Source organism: Muscardinus avellanarius (assembly GCF_963383645.1).
Source record: "Muscardinus avellanarius genome assembly, chromosome: X".
Classification (NCBI taxonomy): domain Eukaryota; kingdom Metazoa; phylum Chordata; class Mammalia; order Rodentia; family Gliridae; genus Muscardinus; species Muscardinus avellanarius.
In genome coordinates, this window is record NC_137792.1 from 60,088,306 (window position 1) to 60,111,767 (window position 23,462).

General features: G+C 35.5%; 1 pseudogene across 1 annotated transcript; it reads right to left on the bottom strand.

Annotated features, from left to right (window-relative positions):
- Window positions 1-949: 949 nt before the first annotated feature.
- LOC308278554 (poly(A) polymerase alpha-like) lies at window positions 950-3,135 on the bottom strand (annotated as a pseudogene). The gene has a single exon. The product of its transcript is annotated as a poly(A) polymerase alpha-like (transcript).
- Between the last annotated feature and the right edge of the window lie 20,327 nt (window positions 3,136-23,462).

Here is a 23,462-nt window from a genome sequence, read left to right on the forward strand (position 1 = left end):
ATTCTGTAGTTCCTGGTTGAAATACTCTGAAAATGTCTATTAGGTCCATTTGGTTTATGGTTTCCTTTAGTTCTAAAACGTCTTTACTCATCTTTTGCCTTGAAGATCGATCCAGTGGTGTGAGAGGCGTATTAAAGTCTCCCAGAATTATTGTATTTGGGTCTACTTGGGATCTTATGTCCAGAAGGGTTTGTTTTACAAATGTGGTTGCACCCATATTTGGGGCATAAATATTTACTATCATTATATCTTCTTGGTGTATTGTTCCTTTTAATAAAAGGAAGTGCCCTGATTTGTCTCTTTTGATGTGTTTTAATTTAAAGTCTGTTTTGTTGGATATCAGGGTTGCTACCCCTGCTCTTTTTTGGTCACTGTTGGCATGGTATATCTTTTTCCATCCTTTCACTTTCAGCCTGTGAATGTCTTTGGCTGTGAGGTGAGTTTCTTGCAGACAGCATATATTTGGATTATGTTTCCTCATCCACATTGCCAGTCTATGTCTTTTAATTGGTGAGTTAAGTCCTTTGACATCATGAGATATTATTGAAATATGATTTTTGTTTTCTGCCATTTTGTGTTCTGTCTACTCTTGGGTGGTGTGATCCTTCTTCTTTACTTAAATGGCCCACTTATTAACTTCCTCTCTTCTCTGATTCTGAAGTCTGACAAATATAGCTTGAGGTTTTTTTCTTTCCTTTTTTAAAAGCAGTAATTTTTTGGAAATAGTTCATGCAACTGTTGCTAACACAATAATAATAGTACTCCTGGCTTCACATACTAACCTGGACTTCTGATCAATTGCTGATTAGCCCAGTAAGAGAGGTCGCCAAAAACACCTAAGTCCTTTTTCAGTCATGTCTAGTCTTGTACCCTCCATTTTCCTTTTTTTAGCATTTGAAGACAAAAGGTTGAGTTTGAAGATATTGTTTATGGACCCCTGAGGTTGTTTTTACCGATTCAATCTCAGTTTTATTGAATTCTTGATAATGGGAATAGGATTTGCAGGAAGAGCAGGGATATCGGAAAGGTCTGTACTGGATATTTTCTGAGAGGCTAACAGAGAAGCCACAGTCTGACGAGTTTCTGATTGAGTTGTACTTGTCTCTGTATCAAGTTGTTCCTTTGTTTCTGTTTTATTATATCCACTCAAAGCAAGAGAGTTAGCATCTTCACTTGTTTCATCCTCTTCTGTTTTGGTTTTCTTGGAGGACTCTTCTTTATGAGGTGAGGATGTCCTCTTTACTCCTACTATAGGGTTAGTTATTTTTGTTGTTGCATTTCCTGAAGGTCTAGGTAGTGGGTTTACCACGTGTTGAGGAAACAACTCTGGAGACCGTAGGCTTTGGTGGTGGAGAAATGGCTGGCTGTATGGCAGTTTGAGGAATGCTTTCACTCAATGTACCCTCTGAGCTTTCACTGGAATTTACTTGTGGCACAGAAACTTCAGTAGCCTGTATGTTGGTCACAGATGCTGCTGTCACAGCTGGAGCAGGACTGTTTCTGCCCTGAGAGCTGCCAGAACTATTCAATGAACTGGTTTTCATAGCATTAGTAGGTGAAGGCACAGACATGCTGTTGTCACTGTCCATAGACAAGTCGAGTCTCCTGTCATTCAGGGCTGCTAATCTGACTCCTTCTGTTGAATGCTTTTTCTTTTTCTGAAGCACATGATTAGGTAGTAGTTGATGGAGTTGCTTTCTTTTTACATGTATTGCAGCAATTTTCATGTCCACCTCAAACATCTTGCTGTTTATTGCTGTATCTGTGAAAGACTGAATGTCATACATGATATCAACACTGAGGTTTTCAGAGTTCTCTGTTTTTTTTAAACACTAACCCAATCACCCACATTGTGCGAAATTCTTCCTTGTCAGGATTTTCTTTGGGTGCTGGAAATGACTGGGGATTCACATGAGCCAGTGTAATAAATTCATTCTTCTCCAAGCTTCCAACCAGGATTCGTATTTTTTATTCCACCAAGCCCACCCATTCTAGGCATTGTTTTTCCGTTGGTGCACTTGCTAGAAGCACAATATAATGCTTGTACTTTTGAAAGAAGTTTGGAGCTTCAAAAAGTTTGGACCACTCTGCCTTACTCAGCAAAATTTCATCTGTGATAGCAAGACCTTGTTTAAACTCCTCAACCATGACCATCCGTGTTGAAAAGGACACATTGTATGTGGAGTTCTGTTGTGGGTATGCTGGTGTAATTATAGGCATAAGATGGTACCTATCACTGGGATTTACCCTTGGGTCCCACACAGGCGAATTAAGATTACATTCTTCAAGCTGTTTCAATAGCACTGGATTTGGCCATTCCCATTTAGAAAATACCAAGAAAAATTTATGTACAAGAGTTGATGCTATTGCATTTGGATAAAGCTGGCAAGTTCTTGGAAACACCACCGAGGAAACCTAATATATTGGAATAGATGTTGTGGCGTTTGGCCCACAGTTTGATAGCTCTCAGAGTTAACCTGAAGTTGTCAATGTTTGGTACTAGATGTAAAATTTCATCGGTTACCCTGCAACCATTAAGACTTCTTATGCAACTGATATCTAAATTCTTAAGAAGACTGTCATCTCGTAGGTCCAAATCTTCTGGAATAGTCTGCAGTGCTAATCTTGCAAACAAAATATCAATCTCTATCCCATCAAAGCAGAGTTTGATAACTGATACAAACACTTCTTCAACAGCTCTTAAATCTTTTACTTCTTCCTGTAACTTTAATTTATCGTTGAATGAGGTGAAAAAGTCACTTCGATCAACATGTCTTGGTGCAAAACACAATGCATCAATATCAGCTCCTTTTGTATGTACTCCTAATCTGTGAGATCTAAAGGTAAAAAATTTCCCTCCAACATTTTCAATTACAGATTGTGGAAGATTCTTACTTTCACTGATTTCTCGTATCCACTCTTTCACCAGGTTATTTAGTTTTCCCAAAATAAGAATCCTGCGCTGCAGCTCCTCTTCCTCTTCAAAAACCCCAAAGGGCTTCAAAGTCTCAGTTTCTGTGTAAGAATGCAGTCAGTCTCCTTGGGGGCTGCTAAGCTGATAGGAGAAGTAATGCCATAGTGCTTCTGCGGCGGCTGTGTTTGTTGTGATCCCTGCCTTGTAACTGGAAACTGCATCTTCTCTTGCGCCAGCACCACCCATTCACACCCCCCCCATCCCCCGCGACAGCTGCCGCTGCAGCCCTGGGCATGATCCACTCCTGCTCCCGCCATGCTCCTGCGCCCGATCATGAGAGTTTATCCACCCATCTAAGCCTTATCTGTTGAGATTTTTGTACCATATAATAATAATTTTATGAAATAATTTTCCTGTGTTCAAAATTATTTTTATGGTTATATTGCTCAGTTGCTTATTAATTTTAAATAGTTTTTTCTTTTATGTGTCTGATTGGAAGTTCTCATATTGCTCATTGATTTTTAGTTTATTTTCTTAAGTTTGAGGTTTCTATGCCAAGAAATCTATCATCTAATCTTTTTTTTTTTTTTTGGTACTAGGGAATTTATTCAACATCATTCTACCTCTAAGTGATACCATGGCCCTTTATATTATTTACTTAGTCAGTTAATTAGTTAATTATAGCAGAACTGGAGATTTAACCTAGGTGCATTCTACTTCTGAGTTGCACCCCCAACCCTATTTTTATTCTTTTTTTTTTTTTGAAATAGGTTCTCACTAAGTTGCAGAGGGCTTCAGTAAGCAGCTGAGGATGACCGCAAACCTGCAATCCTCCTGTCTCAGCCTCTCAAAGAGTGGTATTACAAGGATACAACACCCATACCTGGATTCTATAATTCATTTTGAAACAGGATCTCATTAAATTGCTACAGCTGGCCTTTAATCTGCAATACTCCTGTCTCATCCTTGCAAGTGCAGGATTACAGGTGTATATAACCACAGCAGAGTGTGTGTGTGTGTGTGTGTGTGTGTGTGTGTGTGTGTGTTTTACTGGAGATTGAACCCAGGGAACATTCTACCTCTTTTTACTTTTTATTTTGAAACAGGGTTTCACTAAGTTTTTGAGGCCAGTTTAGAACCTGTGGCCTTAGTCTTAGCCTTCCAAATACTAAGATTACAGACATGTGCCACCACAATCAATTCATATATGATTATTTTACTTATTATCACCGGGAACTTCCTACCCTCTTCAGTCCCAGAAAAACTTATATTAATAGCCTGGTTGATCAACTGATTTATTGCTCTATCTACATAATATATAATATATAAAATTTAGTATTAAATATATTTATGTTTGGTATATTTTTCAGGATATTCTGCATCTTACACATTGTGGCCATTCCTTAGGCAGTTAGGACTTTGAAACTCAATTGTAGAGGCAGGGAAGATGGTGACCGAGAGCAGCAGCATCTATGAATACTGCTAACATTGGGTCACCATTGTCTCCCAAAAAGGGCACTACAAAACCAAATAACACATTCAGCAGAGGAAAAGAATTAATAAACACAGAGACTGAAAAAAAAAAAAAAAACCCAGCCCTGCCCACCACACAGGCGATGGGTGCCACCGTTCCGGCACAGTGCTGCATGCCAGAGACAAGGATTTAAAGAGAGAGATGGCAAACCCACAGGCTGCTAGCCAGCTTGCACACAGACCTCCTACAACTTCCAAGGAGCTAAATATGCCAGAGGGAACCTGAGAAGAATTCAGCACCTGCCATTGTATCATCAACACCATTAAGCAAGCTCAACAGCCCACATGCCACACCCCCTAGCGACTCAGCCCAGCAGCTCCTACAGGGTAAGTGATGTGCATCTCAAAAAGGATTGCTCAGCACCTTGCCCTTAGGGACTCACCCAGTTCAGATCTGTTACTTCCAGATACAGTCAGGAGAAAGTGAGATAAGAGGCTGCTGTTGGACATAACAGAAGCCCTGACAGATTTAGACTTTGATCAGCAGAAAAGGGGGGTAGGAAAAATCTAGCTAGACCCATTTAATAGAAGCTCAGGGACCAACACAGACCTCTCATTTAGGGCAAGTGGGAAGCAAGACCATACCAGTGCTAGCTGGGGAGATCAGATTTTCCAACAGTGAGTTTGGTTTCAGAAGCAAGCGTCACCAGAGGTGGCAGAGAGATATCTAGTCTCCACACTGGTGGAAAGCGTGAGAACTACCTGTGCATAGTACATAAAACAGCCCAAACAATATCAGCCATCTACATAAACTGAGAGAATCTCAGAAAACCAAACCCACAATAGGAAGGAGACAGGTTTCTCGGTTTCTGCAGAGAGAGACTGCAGCAGATTTTCTGATAAATAGACATTTATTTGTAGAGCTGCATTAATTTGTAGTGGAGGTTGTTTTTTCTTTATTTTTAAATTTTATTTCTTTTTTGTGTTGCTCTTGTATTGGTTTTAGGAGATTTTTATTTGTGTTTTTTTTGTTTATTCTTTTTTATTGTATGTGAGTGTGTATTCCTGGTTGGTTTTATTGTTGTTTTGATTTTGGTCTGTTTTTTTAATTTTTAACCTACTCCCAAAACCTCTTCCAAGCTTCTTCCTTTGTACATATCAACCCTTCTCTCACTGTCCCTTTCCTATCTTCCTCCTGCTTTCTATCCCTCCCTTGTCTTGTATAAAACCCACTTTATATCATTATACCACAAATTCTACATTGATTACCAAAATACTGCTTCATCCTTACTACCTCCAATTTATAGTATATTCTGCTCTACAAAACACATACTTTCATTCTATTCGACCCTATCTGAGATTTCACCCTATTCTTACATTCACTCCTGAACTTCCCTCCTTCCTCAAATTTCGCTATTGAATACAATATAAGATCACCCCCAGATATACCAGCAGACATCTAGAAACTGAGAGAAGTCTACCAAAATCAACAAAGGCAAACATCTGAAGTCATGAAAAGGAGGAACAAAAAAGGAGGAATGAGCTCCCACAACTCTACATTAAAGAACCTGAAGTCACAGAACTGCAGAGATCTCCAGAAGGTCAAATCAGGAATGGAACTGTAGAATTCATACAGGAATTCTGAAAAGAATTTAGAGAGAGTCTGAAAGAAATAAAAGATGCAATCCTTGAAGTAAAGACATCTATTCAAACAATAAACAATCGCTTAGACCACATGGAGAGTAGAATCTCACTATTAGAAGATGATCACTCTAAAATGAACAAATAGTTCATAACATAGAAAGAACAATTGGCCAGCAGGAACTAGACATTGAAGAAATGTGGGCCAATTTAAAAAGGTCCAACTTTAAATTGCTATAATACTAGATGTCAACCACTAAGCCAAGCATGGGAAGGAGAGATGGGGAGGGAATGGGGTGGGGATCGGGTGGGGGTTGACTGGCGATGTGTGCATGTATGTCTACAAAAGTTTTTTTGTATCCCACTATGATGTATGAATACAGTGCACTAATAAAAAATTTAAAAAATTAAAAAAATAAAAATAAAAAAACGGTCCAACTTAAGAATTATTAGAATAGAGGAGAGAAAGGAAGATGAAACCAAGGGACTCGATAATCTATTCAAAGAAGTACAGAAATCTTACAGAACTCCCTTTAGACAAGATCAGAGAAAAGATTATCAACACCATATAATAGTCAAAATGACTAATGTAGAAGCTAAGGAGATAATCTTAAAAGCAACAAAAACAAAAGACAGAGTGACATTCAGAGAGAAGCCAATCAGAATCACCTCAGACTTCCCAAACCAAGTCATGAAAGCCAGAAGATCCTGGAGTAGCATATTCCAAACTTTGCAAGAAAACAACTTACAGCCAAAAATTTCTTACCCAGCAAAACTATCTCTCAAACTAGTTGGGGAAGTAAAATTCTTTCATGACAGACAGAAGCTCAAGGAATGTATGTCTTCAAAACCAGCACTAGGGAAAATACTCAAATAGAAAATACTCAAAGATAAAATACTACAGAGAAGAAACAAGAAATACATGACAGGACCAGCAAAACAAGAATTTCTATCCAACAGACAAGTAAGAAGAGAAGAACAAATAGTATTTCAAACAGAAATAAAATCTCAACAAGTCAGGAATTAAAAATTAGCTCTCAATAATCACACTGAATGTAAATGGCCTCAACTCCCCAATAAAAAGACAGAGATTTGCAAAATGGATTAAAAACCAGAATCCTTCTATATGCTGCTTGCAAGAAACACACATTACAAGTAAAGACAGAAACAAACTCAAGGTAAAGGGCTGGATCAGGGTAATTCATGCTAATAGAACTTGAAGGCAAGCAGGAGTTGTAACTATGGTATCAGATAAGATAGTCTTCAAACCCAAATTCATCAGAAGAGACAAAGATGGTCACTTTTTACTGGTAAAAGGAATACTACAGCATGAGGAAATAAAACAATAAATATTTATGCCCCAAATATAGGTGCAGCTACTTTCATAAAACAAACTCTTGTGACATCAAGCCACATATAAACCCCAATACAATAATACTGGGAGATTTCAACACACCTCTCACACCATTAGATCAATCATCTTCTAGACAAATGGTCAGTAAAGACACCTCAGACCTAAAAAACACCATTAATCAAATGGACCTATTGGACACATACAGAATATTTCACCCAACTACAGCAGAGTTTACATTTTTCTCAGCAGCTCACGGAACCTTCTCCAAAATAGATCACATCCCAGGCCACAAAGTAAGCACCAGCAAATTCAAAAAATGTGACATACTTCCCTGTGTCTTTTCAGACCACAATGGAATGAAACTAGAAATTAACTATAAGAAGACTCAGAGAAACCACATAAACATGTGGAGAATGAACACCAAACTTCTTAATGAAGAATGGGTCATAGAAGAAGTAAAGGGTGAAATTATGAAATTTCTAGAAACAAATGAAAATAGACATACAACATATCAAAACCTCTGTGACACATTAAAGACAGAATTAAGAGGGAAATTTATAGCACGGAGTGCTTACATAAAAAAGATAGAAAATCACCAAACAAATAACTTAATGACAGACCTCAAAGCCCTTGAAAAACAGGAACAATCTAACCCCAAAGCCAGTAAAAGACAGAAAATTGTTAAAATCAGAGCAGAAGTAAACAAAATAGAGAATAAAAAAAGATACAGAAAATCAACAAAACCAAAAGCTGGTTCCTCGAAAAAATTAATATGATAGATAAACCACTAACTAATCTAATTAAAATAGAATCAACCCAAATTTTGAAGAGATGAAAAAGGAGATATTACAGTGGACAATGCAGAAATACAGAGAATTGTCAGAAATTACTTTGAAGAACTATACTCCAACAAAATGGAAAATCTGGAGGAAATTGACAACTTCCTAGATTAATACAACCTTTCTAAATTAAGTCGAGAAGACATAGAAAACTTAAACCAACCAATAGCAATCAAAGAGATTGAAATGGCAATAAACCCCTATACTCCTCAATCTATTTCTTAAAATAGAGAGAAATGGAACTCTCCAAATACATTCTATGAAGCCAACATCACACTAATACTGAAACCAAATAAAGATAGTTCAAGGAAAGAGGCTTGTATCTCTGATGAACTTGAATGCAAAACTGCTAAACAAAATACTAGCAACACGCATTCAGAACCACATCAAGAAAATTATACACCATGACTAGGTAGCCGTCATCCCAGGGGTGCAAGGCTGGTTCAACATAAGAAAATCAATTCTTGTAATTCATCATATAAACAGAACCAAAGATAAAAATCACATGATCATTTCAATAGATGCTGAAAAAGCCTTTGATAAAATCCAACATCCATTCTTGATAAAAACACTGCAGAGAATCAGAATAGAAGGAACATAATCAACATAATAAAGGCAATCTACAATAAACCCACAGCCAACATCATATTAAATGGGGAAAAACTTCAATAATTCCCCCTAAAAACAGAAACAAGACAAGGATGCCCATTATCACCATTATCACCACTTCTCTTCAATATAGTACTCGAGACCCTAGCCAGAGCAATAAGGCAAGGAAAGGAAATCAGAGGAGTTAAAATAGGAAAAGAGGAACTCAAACTCTTATTATTTGTAGATGACATGATATTATACCTAGAAGACCCAACAAACTCAACCAAAATACTTATAGAACTGATCAACAAATTCAGCAAAGTATCTGGATACAAAATCAATCTTAAAAAGTCAGAAGCTTTTCTGTACACCAACCATAAATCCACTGGAAAAGAAATTCAGAAAACACTTCCAGAAGACTTGAAGCAATAAAATATATATTTTCATAGATAATAAAACTACATGTTGCTCTGCAGAACCAGTCATACAATACCTTTACTTCTGAATTGGTATCTCTCCAAACCCTCCATCACCGTTTCTTGAAACTGCAGAAATCTCAGGTAAATTTTTGAATGGATCCACTGTCATTTATCCACAGTATCATGGACCATCTGTACTCATGACAGTCCTTTTAATATAAAGTAAAATTTTAACATTAGAGCTTTAAAACAACCAGAAGGAAATTTTATTGGAAGCATGTATAATGTGGCAGATAACATTACAGGTTGTGTAAAAAATCTATAAAAGTGTTTTGTTAGACATTGAATAAAATGTTTGAACAACATTTTTGTGTTTATGTCCGTGTTGAATAACATTTTAAAACATACAAAGAAGAAAATCCTGTTATTTGAAATAACAGAAATGAAACAGAACAGCATTACGTTAAGTGAAAGAAACCAGGCACAGAAAAACAAGTACTGCATGATCTCATTCTTAAGTGAAATCTAAAACAATTGATCAGTAGAGTTAGAAAATAGAATAGCAGGTAGTGGGAGCTGTGGTGTGAGAGAAGGGTTTTAATAAAATGATACAAAGTTTCAATTACATGCAATCATAAAATATAGTTTCCATGCCACATTGTGAATATAGTCATTAGATATAAACTGTAGGCTGGGATGGTTGCACACACTTGTAATCCCAGCATTTGGGAAGCAGAGATTGAGGATCTCGGTTCACTGACAGTCTCAGCTATGTAGTGAGGCCCTTCTCAACTCAGTAAGACCCTGTTTCAAACATAAAAATAACTAAAAAATAAGGCCGGGGGTGTAGCTCGCAGGTACAATGCCCCTAGGTTCCATCCCCAGTACCGCAAAAGAAAAAGAAACTGTATTGTTGAAAACTACTGATGCAACACTTATCAATTAGGTTGATTTAGCCCTTCCATGTTTTAAGTATTTAAACCATCATGTTAAACACAATAAATATATACAATTATGTCAGAGGTAAAAATAGGGGGATCTGTGTTATAAGATTTATTATAATGATGGAAATAACCCATTTAATTCAATGACTCTACTTTCTGAATAATAAATAAATGCTCAAAAAATGTGCTATAGTTTGTATCCAAAATGTCACCAAAGGCACATATGTTAAAAGCTTGGTACTCAGGGTGGCACTATTGGCATGTGATATAACTTGAAGATATGGAGATGTGAGGGGGGAAGAGAGAAGTTCTCTAATGCACGTGATATATAACATACATATCAAAGTCAATCACTAAGCCAAACATGAGAAAGAAAGAGGAGGAGGGAATAGGGCGGGAATTGGTAAGGGCTAACTGAATGATGTGTGCATGTATGTCTCCACCATCTTTTATCCCATTAAGATGTATGACTTCAATGCACCAATAAAAATTTACAAACAAGATAATGAAAAAAAATGATGTGGGCCCTAGAAGAGTATATTATTGTGGGTGCATTGAATTTTTTGTATTATTGTAGTATTGTATTATTATTGTGGGTGCATCTCACTTTTTCATTTCTTGGTTATTAGGTGATTTTCTCTATGACACACTCATGCCTCAACATAGACATAAAAGCCATAGGGCCAACTGATTATGGACTGGATCCTCTAAAACTGAACCAAGATAAACTTTTTTCTTTATATTTTTATTATCTTAGGTATTTGTTATAATAAAAACCTGACATATAATATTAATCATTATTATTAATACTAAGTCTATTTTATTTTATTCATAAAAATAGAGAATTTCAGATGGGAGAGATTCTTGTTCAAAATATCAAATGGCTCAAGTTACTTAATAAGAGAGATTGTTTTTTTTTTCAGTTTAACTTGTGAAAGAACAAAGATATAAACTGAATCAGCAATGCACCTTCGAATCACTTCTATTTCACTATTCCTTTATTTAAAAGGAATACTCATGTGATTCTGGATAGCAAAAATTAAAGTTATTATAAAGGTATCTTTTCTCATATATATCTGCATTGTTGTGCCAACTTTAACATTCCATCATGTCTCTGAAAATTGATTAAAGTGATAATGCAGTTCATCTCTAAGACTTAATAGAAGACATCTAAAACAAGAAGATGAATGAAGAATAAAGTATAATGTAATAAAATACTAATAAATAATAGAATGCAGCACTGGAGAAAAATGGCAGGTAACTGAAATGATTTTATTGCTTAAAAAGAGTTGATCAAATTAAGTAAATAATTTGGCATAGACCCTAAAATATTGTTGAAAACTTTTTGCAAATATTTTAAACAATTTTTATATTGTGAAAAAATTTATTTTATTTTCTAACTTCTCAATATTGTTATATAGGAAAGATACTGGTTTCTGTATATCTTATTTATGCCTATGCACTTACTTGAACCATCTTTCTAGTCCCCATTATTTTAAATTCCATTGCAGAATGATGATGGTCTATGTCAACTATATTATTTAACCAATCCACAGTCTACATTGTAAGAAAAATTAAATGGAAGAATAAGTTGTTCATACCTTTTCTTCCTTCTTGTTCACTCTAGTATATTTTACATGGGTTTTAATATCTTTGTATTTGCCATCATAACCATGGAGATGTGGCTTACGTCTATAATTCATTACCTATAAGGAAAGGAGATTACCTTCCATAATGTAGGTGAGCATCATCCATGCAATTGAAGGCCTTAAAATATCTGAATTTTAATCCTATCCCAGTGCATTTCCTGGCAATGTGACCTTGGCAGATTGCTTAATGCTCAGTGTCATTATTTGCATATCTATAATACAGGAATATTAACAGTGATGATTAAGTGTTTATAGATATAAACCACTTATTACCTGCCACATACAAAATACTGAGTACATAATAATGGTTCCTTATGAAGAAAATAGTGTAACAGTGAAAATTGAATTTGTCTAGAATCCAGACTGTATATATCATTAACTCTTAGTAGTTAAGCACATATATTTTGAATAGGAAACTGATGTTATAACAGTAAAAAACTTTGTTAATTACATGGTTTACTATGGATTTACATTTACATTCATGTAGATCTTCAACAAATTTAATGTTTGCATGTTTTTAATTGAGGCAAATTAAAAATTTGGGAGTTTGATGAAATATCAGACTTATTATGAGGTTAAATGATATAATTCTTATAAAAATCTAATAAAAATTTCCATGAGTATTTTTGTTATCTTATTTTTATGAATATAGTAATTTAAAGGTTTGAAACCTTAAGTGTTTTCTTTCAGTTGGCATAACACTTGAGTCTCCCAGGTTCTTTTTTGTTGTTAAATCACAAAATTAATTTTCTTTCTTATACTGTATTTATTCAAAAATGTAATACTTACACATGTGGCTAGCAGGAATAAAGAAAATGAACACGAATAGGTTTTTAATCATCTTTGTTCTAATTCTTTCTCCCTTAGATGGTGGAATAACCAACACTTTGTTGTAGATACTTCTGCTATTTTTTCCCTTCTTCAGCTCATAAATAGATGCAAATATATACACATACATATGTATATGTATGTATATACATATATGATATATATGACTTATTTTATATGATATATATGATTTTATTTATATAAAAATGGTATAGTATATGTTTTTCACCATTACCATTTGTTTTATAATTTTTCATCAATAATATGTTACTCTTCAACTTGCTTGTCTCATGCCAAAGTATTTAAAACCATCCTACTAAGTTAATGGTTATAAGCTGGGAGCAATTTTGCCTCAACACCACCACCATATTTAAGAGTTTCTGTAGACATTTTTGCCTACTTTAACTCTAGACATCAAATTGTTGGAAATTAATGGCTGCAGGCTAGATATATTATTCATTCTACTATGTATAATAGGACATTCAGCTGTCCTTTAGGCCAACAATGAATTATCCTGTTCACAGTATCAGTAGTTCCAAGGTTGACAAACACTGTTCTACAGTATCAGTATAGATGAGCTAACTATTTATTTAAACAGTTACACAGAATTTTATAGTAATGGAAAACTACATGTTATTTACTTCTAATATCACTTTCCAGTTACTGTCATCACAAATAATTATGCAGTAAATTAGTGTTCTTAAACCATCATATATTGATGTTGTTTAAGAAACTTGTATAGATTCCCCAAAGTGAGATTGCCAGATCTCACTTTTTTTTGTGTGTGTGGTACTGGGGATGGAACCCAGAGGCATTCTACCTCTGAGCTACAACCTGAGCCCATTTTTTATTCCTTATTTTGAAACAGGGTCTCAGTGAGTTGCAAAGGGCCTCACTAAGCAGCTGAGGCTGTCCAAAAAACATGATCCTCCTGTCTCAAACTCCCAAATGCTGGGATTACAATTGTGCACCACCACGCCCAGCTGCCAGGTCAAATTTTTAAATTTAATGGATATTTCTGTATAAGTTTCAAATTTTGGTAATAATTTATACTTTTTAATTTATAAATGGGTGTCATATTTCTAGCATTCTGTATTGGACATGAATATTATCAATCATCTGTAATTTTAGCTAGTCCAATAGATGATGTCTCATTGCTCTTTCTTATGGATTTGGTGATTGAAACCAGAGACAGTCTACCTCTAAGCTACACCTCCAGCCCTTTTTGATTTTTTAATTTTGAAACAGCATCTTGTTAGGTTGTTGAGAGTTTAGTTAAGTTGCTAAGGTGGTCCTGTGATCCTCTTGTTTCAGCCTCCCAAATACTGGGATTACAGGTGTGCCCAACCATGTTCAGCTGTTATTGTTATTTAATATGCATTTCTCTAATTAGCATTAAGTTTAAGCAGATTTCCCTAATTATCATTAAGCAGCAGTTTAAATATTTATTGGCTAATCGTTTTATACTGATATACATATGGTGCTAGGGATAGAATTCAGAACATTCTACCTCTGAGCTACACCCCCATCCCTTTTTCATTTTGTTTTGAAACAAATTCTTGCTAAGTTGCTGAGGACTGAGGGTCTGACTCAGTTACTGAGACTGACTGCAAATATGCAATCTTCCTGGCTCAGCCTCTCAAAGACTGGGATTACAGGTATGTACCAACACACCTGGCTTCTATTGATATTTTTGCAGAATTTTTCACTCCCTTTTAAAAATTATTTTCAGAAATTATTTTTGTATTCTGGTTATTACATTTTTCCAAAATATGTGTTGCAAATATTTTCCTTATTTAATATTTGTGGATTTATTTTGGTGGGTGTTGTATTGTATTTATTTCAATTCAATGTATTTTGATTTATAAACATTTTTATTTTATAAGGATCATTTTGAAAATGGCATATATTCACATAATGCTTGGAGCTCTTCCCCCTGCCTGGGGCCCTCCCCCATTTCCTCCTTTCCCAACAATGAGAGTCCTGGTTGACCATACTACATTCACACTTATACACATACTCGAATGTAACTCTTCCATTAATTAAAAACAGCCTTCTTCCATTTCTATCTTTTCTTTCTAGCTTTGCTGAATTTTCCCCTCCAATATCTGATGTCTTTCTGGTATCCATAATATTCCCTATTTTGGGTATATTAGAGAAAACATGTGTCTCTTCTCTTTCTGTGCTTGTTTGATCTCACTTAACATAATGTTCTCCAGGACTTTCCATGTTCTTGTGAATGACATGATTTGTTCTTCTTTATTGCTGAGTAGAATTCCATTGTGTGTATTTCCCATAATTTTGTAATCCATCTGTTGATGTAGAGCTAGGTTGGTTCCATATTTTGGCTATTGCAAATTGTGCTGCTATGAACATGGGTATGCATATGTATTGTATTTCTCTGATTTCATTCCCTTTAGAAAGATACCCTGGATTAGAATAGCCAGATCATAAGGTGGATCCATTTCCAATTTTCTAAGAAATCTCCACACTAATCTCCATAGTAGCTGAACTAGTTTGCACTCCCTCCAACAGTTTCAAAGAGTTCCTCTTTCCCCACATCATCGATGACATTTCTTTTTATTTGATTTCTTTATACTTCCCACTCTGATTGGGGTTATGTGTGATTTCAGCATAGTTTTAATTTGCATCTTTCTGATGGCTATGATATTCTATGATATTTAACATTTTTTATGTCTATTAGCCATTTCTCTCCTCTCTCTCGCTCTCTCTCTCTCTCTCTCTCTCTCTCTCTCTCTCTCTCTCTCTCTCTCTCTCTCTCGATACCAGAAATGTAACCTAGGAGCATTCTACCCCTGAGTTACACCCCCCACTATTTCAGCCTACCAAGTGCAGAAATTGCAAGCATGCACCAACACACCCAGCATGTATCTCTTCTTTATTGAAGTGTCTATTCAATTAAGTTGCCCATTTTTTGATTAGGTTATTTGTTTTGCTAGTGTAGAGTCTTTTGAGCTCTTTGTATATTCTGGATATTAGCCCTCTATCAGAGTGGTGGCTGGTAAAGGTCTTCTCCCAATCTGTAGGCTTTCTCTTTAGGTTCTTGATTATTTCCTTTGATGACCAGAAACATTTTAGTTTAATTTCATTCCACTTGTTAATTCTTACTTTAATTTCCTGTGCTTTGGAGGTCTTTTTTGAGAAAGTTGCTGCCTGTGCCTATATGTTGGAGGGTTGAGCCTATGCCCTCCTCTAATAGTAGTCTCTGGTCTACTTTCTGGGTCTTTGATCCATCTCGAGTTGATTCCTGTGCACAGTGAGAGGTAAGGATTTAGTTCCATCTTTCTACAAATTGATAGCCAGTTCTCCCAGCACAATTTGTTGAAAAGGCTGTCTTTTCTCCAGCATATGAGTTTGGCCCCTTTATCAAAGATCAATTGACTATAAGTGTGTGCATTTGTTTTCTGTATCTTCTACTCTGTTCCACTGGTCTGTGTGCCTGTTGTGCTAATATCATGCTGTTTTTACTACTACTGATCTGTAGTATAATTGTATAAATTTTTTTGGTGGTACTTGGCGTGAAACTCAGGAGCTTTCTACCTCCGGGCTATCCTCCCAGACCTATTTTATACTTTATTTGGAAACAGGGTCTCACTAAGTTGCTGAGAACCTCACTAAGTAGCTGAGGCTGACTTCAAACCTTTGAGATCATCCTGTCTCAGCCTCCCAAATGTGGGGATAAGTATGTGCCACCATGCCTGGCTCTGTACTATCATTTGAAGTCAGGGATTGGGATGCCTCCTGCATGGTTCTTATTACTGAGAATTGCTTTGGCTATTCTGAGTCTTTTCTTTCTCCATATAAAATTCATGACTGATTTTTCTAGGTCTATGAAGAATGTTGTTGGTATTTTCATAGGAATTGCATGGAATCTGTAGATCACTTTTGGCAGAGTAGCCATTTTGATTTTATTTATTATGCCTATCCTGAGCAAGTGACATCTTTTCATCTTCCAATGTATTTTTCAATTTCTTTCTTTAATGTTTTATACTTTTTATTGTAGAGGTCTGTTACATCTTTGTTTAGGTTTATTCCTAGGTATTTGGTTGGTATTGAGGTTATTATGAATGACGTTTTTTTTATTTGTTGATTCATTGTTGCCAAATAGATAAGCAACTGATTTTTTTAGATTGATTTTGTATTCTGCAACTTTGCTGAAATGGTTAATCATCTCCTGTGGTCTTTTGGTTGAGTTCTTTAGGTTTTCTAGAAAAAGTATCATGCCATCTGCAAACAAGGCTAATTTTAATTTCTCTTTTCATATTTGAATTCCTTTGATAGTCTTCTCTTCTCTAATTGCTGTGGCAAGAGTCTTGAGGACTATATTGAAAAGAAGTGTTAGTGGGCATACTGTCTTGTTCCTGATTTTAGAGGAAATTCTTGCAGTTTTTCTCCATTTAATATGATGTTGTATTTGGGTTTTTTATATTGCCTTAATGATGCTGAAATGCATTCCTTCTATTCCAGTTTTCTACAGTGTATTTAACCTTAATAAGTGTTGGATTTTATCAAATGCCTTTTCAGCATCTATTGATATGATCATGGGTTATTATTGTAATATAAATTTTGTTTCTGGTAATTTTGTGTTCTGTCTTCTGTTTGGTATAATGTTATTTCTTCTTTGCTTATTTGCCTCACTGATCAACATCATATCTTCTCTGGTTCTGAAATTTGCTTCTTTTTTCTTCTTTATGGTTTATTTCTTTAGGTTCTTCTCTAGTGTTAGCTTTGTATTCATGAATTTTTTGATATTCTACTTATCTTTAAACACTTTTGCTTCTCCATCAACTTTGAGTTTCTGAGTCTTGCTGTGAACATTCATTTCTTTTTTTTTCAGCCACTCAAGTATTGGGATTACAGGCATGTACCACCAATCCCAGCACAAGTATTACTTTAAACAATAGCTAATCTATATTACCTTACTTTTTACTCTTATATTTATAATACATCTGAAGTTCATTTTTATTAGGTGGAAAATAAGAATTAATTTTCTACCTGATTAGAATTAGTATTTTTCAATATTAAAAAACAAAGCATCTCCACTGAAGTAAAAACGTATTTTTAAGCCAGGTGTGGTGGTGCACGATTGTAATCCTAGCATTTGGGAGTCTGAGACTGGAGGATTGTGGTTCACGGACAACCTCAGCTACTTCGTGAGGCCCTCTGTAACTTAGTGAGACCTTGTTTCAAAATAAAGAGTAAGGTGTGTAGCTTGGAGGTCGAATGCCCCTGGGTTTCGTCCCCAGACCCTCAAAAATTTTTATTTTTATGCATTTAGCTTTTTGTTTTGAACTTTAAATTTTGGTTTAGTAATTTGTTTGTCATTGCTATGTTTGTACCATAGGATTATAATTTTACTGTAAATTTGCTTATCTGGTTCAACAAATCTTTCTTCGTTATTCTCTGCCACAAATGTTATAGCATTCTTTAGCAATCATCCCTTTTTATGAACATTAAAATGATTTTAGCCAGCTTTAAAAATAAATCTGTATTTGTCTGGTCCTGACAGGAAACAAAAGACACATTCACCTAGATAATTAAGAAGAGTTTAATAACAGGACAATTGAGGATGAGATACAAAATATTTATAAAGGGATAGTGAAGTACCCTCAGGCTAGCTAAAGCAAGAGACCATGAAGATTTCTATGCCTGAAAACTGGCAAGATAGCAAAGCATTTTTCCTCTGCCTGAGAGAGTTATCAACAGAATTTGGAGCCTTTTCTAAAGGGGTGCAGTGAACCCATTTCATCTGCCTAGGAGAGAGCCAGGAAAATAAAATTTTTGACTTTACTCTTCATCTACACCCAAAACTACTGCCTCTGTCGCCTATTGGCTAAACATAATCAGGAGCATAGAGCAAAAGGGTGTGAATACAGTCTCTACAGGTCAGCCTCTTGGGGCACAGAGCAGGGTAGTAAAGTGAGATATTATGTCTGTAGGGGCAAATGAAGAAAATTCAGCCCATAGATGTTTGAGATTCTGATATACAATCATACTTGTTAGTTAAGTATAAATTTAGGGAGGGTTGAAATTATTTTGTTGTGAAGACTGATGTGGGATAGGTGACAATCTAATGGACAAAAAAAGACTGATGAGCCAGATGTTAGAGATGAGGACAACAGTGGAAGGGGTGAGGTATGTTGGGCAGGTCATGGAGGGTCTATTGAATTATGGTTTGGTGTTTGGAGTTTATTCTAAATATATTGGTCTATCAGTGAGAAATTTTAACAGGAGTGTGGTGTGACCTCATCTACATTTTTATCAGGTATGATATTACCATGGATTAGGATATATGAGTTAATGCATGATTTGTAACATATATATCCATATTGTTTTAAAATGTATCAATATATACTCACTCTAAGAAGTATATGGTGCTAGTAATATCAGTGTATCCCTGATAGCCTTAATTATAATTGTCTTAGTGTTCTCACTGCTAAAATCCAAAAGAACTGTGGATTTTGGGGTTCAGTTTATGTGAGACCAGTATCTCACCACCAGAGCATGGTGGTAGGTAATGGGAAGAGGGAGAGCAAACAGGCTGTGATTCCTCGCATCACAGAGACAAGAAGTAGAGAGAGCACCATCAACAAGGGAAGGAGGAACCATATATAATCCCCAGGCCATAGCCCAGGGATCCAACTTGTCCTGCCATGCCCTTCTGGCTCCGGGAATCACACAGATAAATCCATTATATGTCAGCCCTGAGCTTAATACATAAGCTCTTCAGGGGGCACCATATATTTAGCTATGACAATAATTATTAAAAAGTGTTACCAAGTATGGTTATGTATGCCTGAAATCCTAGTACTTGGGACGCTCCAGGCTCAACAATTTATTGAGACCCTCTGCAAATTAGTGAGACTGTGTTTCAAAATAAAAAATAAAATAGGGCTGACCTAGAGCTCAGAGGTAGCATGACCCAAGTTCAATCCTCAGTACAGCACATGCTAAAAAAAGAAAGTTGTAAGCTAATTAATTGGTTAAATAAATAACTTATTTTAATCCAGTTAATGCTACTATGATAGAATACCTTAGACTGGATGATTTGTAATTAAGATATAGTTGTCTAGTAAGGGCTTGTGTTCCTCATAGATGGTGTACTTTTTCTGCGCACTCACATGACAGAAGTGTAGAAGGGATTAAAGTGTGTCCTTAACCCTTTCTATAAAGGTCATAGTCCTACTTATGATAGAAAAACACTAATAGTCCTCTTAAAGACTCAACATCTTAATACTTTCATGTTACCAACATCTTATTTTGGAGAAAACATATTCAAATTGTAGCATAAAGATATCTTGATGTTTTGTTTGAATGCCTTTATAGTATGATGTTATTGACACTTTTTCATTTTTGTTGGCCATATGAATTTATCATGATGTTAATATATTCCTATGCTTAATAGAGTTTTTTATTAGAATATGTAACATATGCCATAGGATGCCACTCATAGTCTTCATTCAAGACCTGGGAACTTTTGCTACTAGGTTCCAAGGGTATTAGTGTAGGGTGACTATTAGTTGAATCTCTCCCCACTGTCATACCTTTTCCATCAGGTCAGTCTTCAAGCAATGGCTGGTTAACCAGGGGTGAAGTTCTTCTTCCCCTTTAAAGAGGAACATTTATTAAAGGTTATGAGGCTCTGAAGTTCTCTTGGGAAAGAAAGCAGAAAAATTCCTTCCTCTATCTATTTACTGCTTTCTTCACACCCTTAAGGAATTCATCCAAACAGTAACAATACAGCTTTTGCATGAAAATACCCAATTTATCTTTTTCTTGGGGTACCCAATATGGGTCAGAATGTTAGTAATTTATTATTTAATTTATAAATAGGATTATAAATATATAACCTTGTATGTAGCTTCTTTTAAAATTGTTTTCCTTCCCTGTTATTTGTCATTTATGTCCATAGTTTATTTTTAATTAAAAATTATATATTCAGTTCAGGGAAATAATTTATGATTTATATATTTATTTTTACCTCAGTCTTGGTCCATTTTCCCTAAAATATTAGGTCCTAGGTGCAATATTTCATTATGGAAAATATAAAATTTTCTGTAGTCAAATATCATAATTTTTAAAATAGTAAACCTCTGCCATCAGATAATTAATTTTTTTCTTATTTCAGGTACCTTTCATTTCAACTTGAATACTATTGATCTCTGTGGGTAAGATACATTTTAAAAACACAACAGAACTTTATAATATGTCTGGATGACTTCCCAGGATGGGGCCAGAGAGCCAATGACTATTGACTGGTTCTTCCAGTTTCTCAATTATTTCTTTCTCACCTCTAAAATAGAGTGTCTCGTTTTTTCTTTCAATTCTTTTTCTTCCATATTTTATTTTATTTATAAGTTGAACATATTGGAAATGGTGTACATTTAGATTGTGCTCCGTGTCCTCTCCCCTCCCATTTTCCTTCCCCTCTCCCAATAAAGAGTGTCCAGGTTAACTATGTTATATTTATACTATTACACATATTTGTATGTAGCTCCTCCATTGAACAACCTTAGCTTTCTTCCTCTCCTATCCTTCCATTAGAGATTTGCTGAAATTTCCCCTCCATCATCTGGAGTCCCTCTGTTATTACCAATTCTCCCTAGCTTGGGCATATTAGAGAAAATATATGTCCCTTCTCTTTCTGTGCTTGACTAATCTCATTTAACATAATGTTCTCCAGTTCCTTCCATCTTCTTGCAAATGCCATTATTTTATTCTTTTTATAGGTGAATAGAATTCCATTGTGTGTATTTCCCATAATTTTGCAATACATTCATCTGTTGATGGAGATCTAGGTTGGTTCCATATTTTGGCTATTGCAAACTGTGCTGCTATGGACATGGGTATGCATATGTTAATGTAGTTCTCTGATTTCCACCCCTTTGGAAAGATACCCAGGAGTGGTATAGCCAGATCAAATGGTGGATCTATTCCCAGTTTTCTAAGGAATCTCCACAATGATCTCCATAGCGGCTGAATTACTTTGCACTCCCACCAACAATGTAAAAGAGTTCCTCTTTCCCCACATCCTCACCAGCATTTGTTGTTGTTTGATTTCTTTATGCTTGCCACTCTGATTGGGGTTAGATGGAATCTCAGCGTAGTTTTTATTTGCATCACCCTGATGGCTAGGATTGACAACTCCCTGGCCAACCTAATAAAAAAAAGAGAGAATTAAATTATTAAGATCAGAAATGAAAAAGGAGACATCACCACAGACAGAGGGGAAATTCAAAGGATTATCAGAAACTATTTTGAGAATTTATACTCCAACAGACTGGAAAACATAGAAGAAATCGATAGATTTCTAAGCACATATATCCTACCTAAACTGAACCAAGAGGACATAGCAAGCCTTAACAAACCAATAGCAAAAAAGAAATAGAAACAGCAATAAAAATTCCGCCATCAAAGTAAAGCCCAGGTCCTGATGGGTTTCCAGCTGAATTCTACAAAAATTTCAGTGAAGAACTAATACCAATACTTCACAACTTGTTCCAGGAAATTGAAAGAGATGGAATTCTCCCTAATTCATTCTATGAGGCTAGTATCACATGAATACCCAAACCAAATAAAGATACTTCAAGAAAGGAAAATTACAGACCAATATCCTTAATGAACATAGATGCAAAAATTCTAAACAAAATACTAGGTATACACATTCAAAACCATACCAAGAGAATTGTTCAACATGACCAAGTTGGTTTCATCCCAGAAAAGCAAGGCTGGTTCAACATATGCAAATCAACACATGTTATTCACCACATAAATAGAACTAAGAACAAAAGCCACATAATTATATCAATAGATGTTGAAAAAGCATTTGACAAAATCCAACACCCATTTATGTTAAAAATCCTGCAGAAAATTGGAATAGAAGGAATATTTCTACATCATTAAGGCTATATACAATAAACCCAGAGCCAACATCATATTGAATGGAGAAAAACTGCAAGAATTCCCTTTAAAATAAGGAACAAGACAAGGATGCCCACTATCACCACTCCTTTTCAATATAGTCCTTGAGACTCTTGCCACAGCAATAATGAAAATATTAATCAATATTCTCTCTTACTTTTTGTGGTAGTGGTGATGGAACTCAGGGGTATTCTACATTCAAGCTACACTGCCAGCCCTATTTTTATTCTTTATTTTGAAATAGGATCTCACTGAGTTGCAAAGGGACTCACTAAGTGGCTGAGGCTGGCTGTGAATTGTGATCCTCAGCTCTCTCTTATTTTTAATGATTCATCCTGTGCTGTAAACTTTTCATATGGAATTCACTTGAATGTATAAGTAGAAGTGAATATTTGCCTTTATGACCCCAACGAAATTTATTCAACCTAATCAACATGATTTCATCTATCAGTCCTTCTCTATAATTTTTCCTCTGCTCCATTTTTTCTCTCTATCCTGAAGCCCAAATCACAGTTATTTTGCTTTGACATACTCACTTAATATCTCATATCGCAAATATGACCTCATTTCTCTTTTTGCTCAAAAATTTTCAGCTACTAATTCCTAACAAAATAAATATTGTATCACTTTGTGAAAAAATATAAAGGTTGCTGGGTATGATGGTGCACACTTGTAATCTCAGTGCTTGGGAGGCTGAGACGGAAAGATCACAACTTCGCAACTAGCTTCAGCTATTTAGTAAGGCCCTCTGCAACTTAGTGAGACTCTGCATCAAAATAAGGAATAAAATTTGGGCTGAGGTAAAGCTTATAGATAGAATGTCTCTGGGTTCAATTTCGAGTACTGTAAAAAATATAAAAGTCAAATA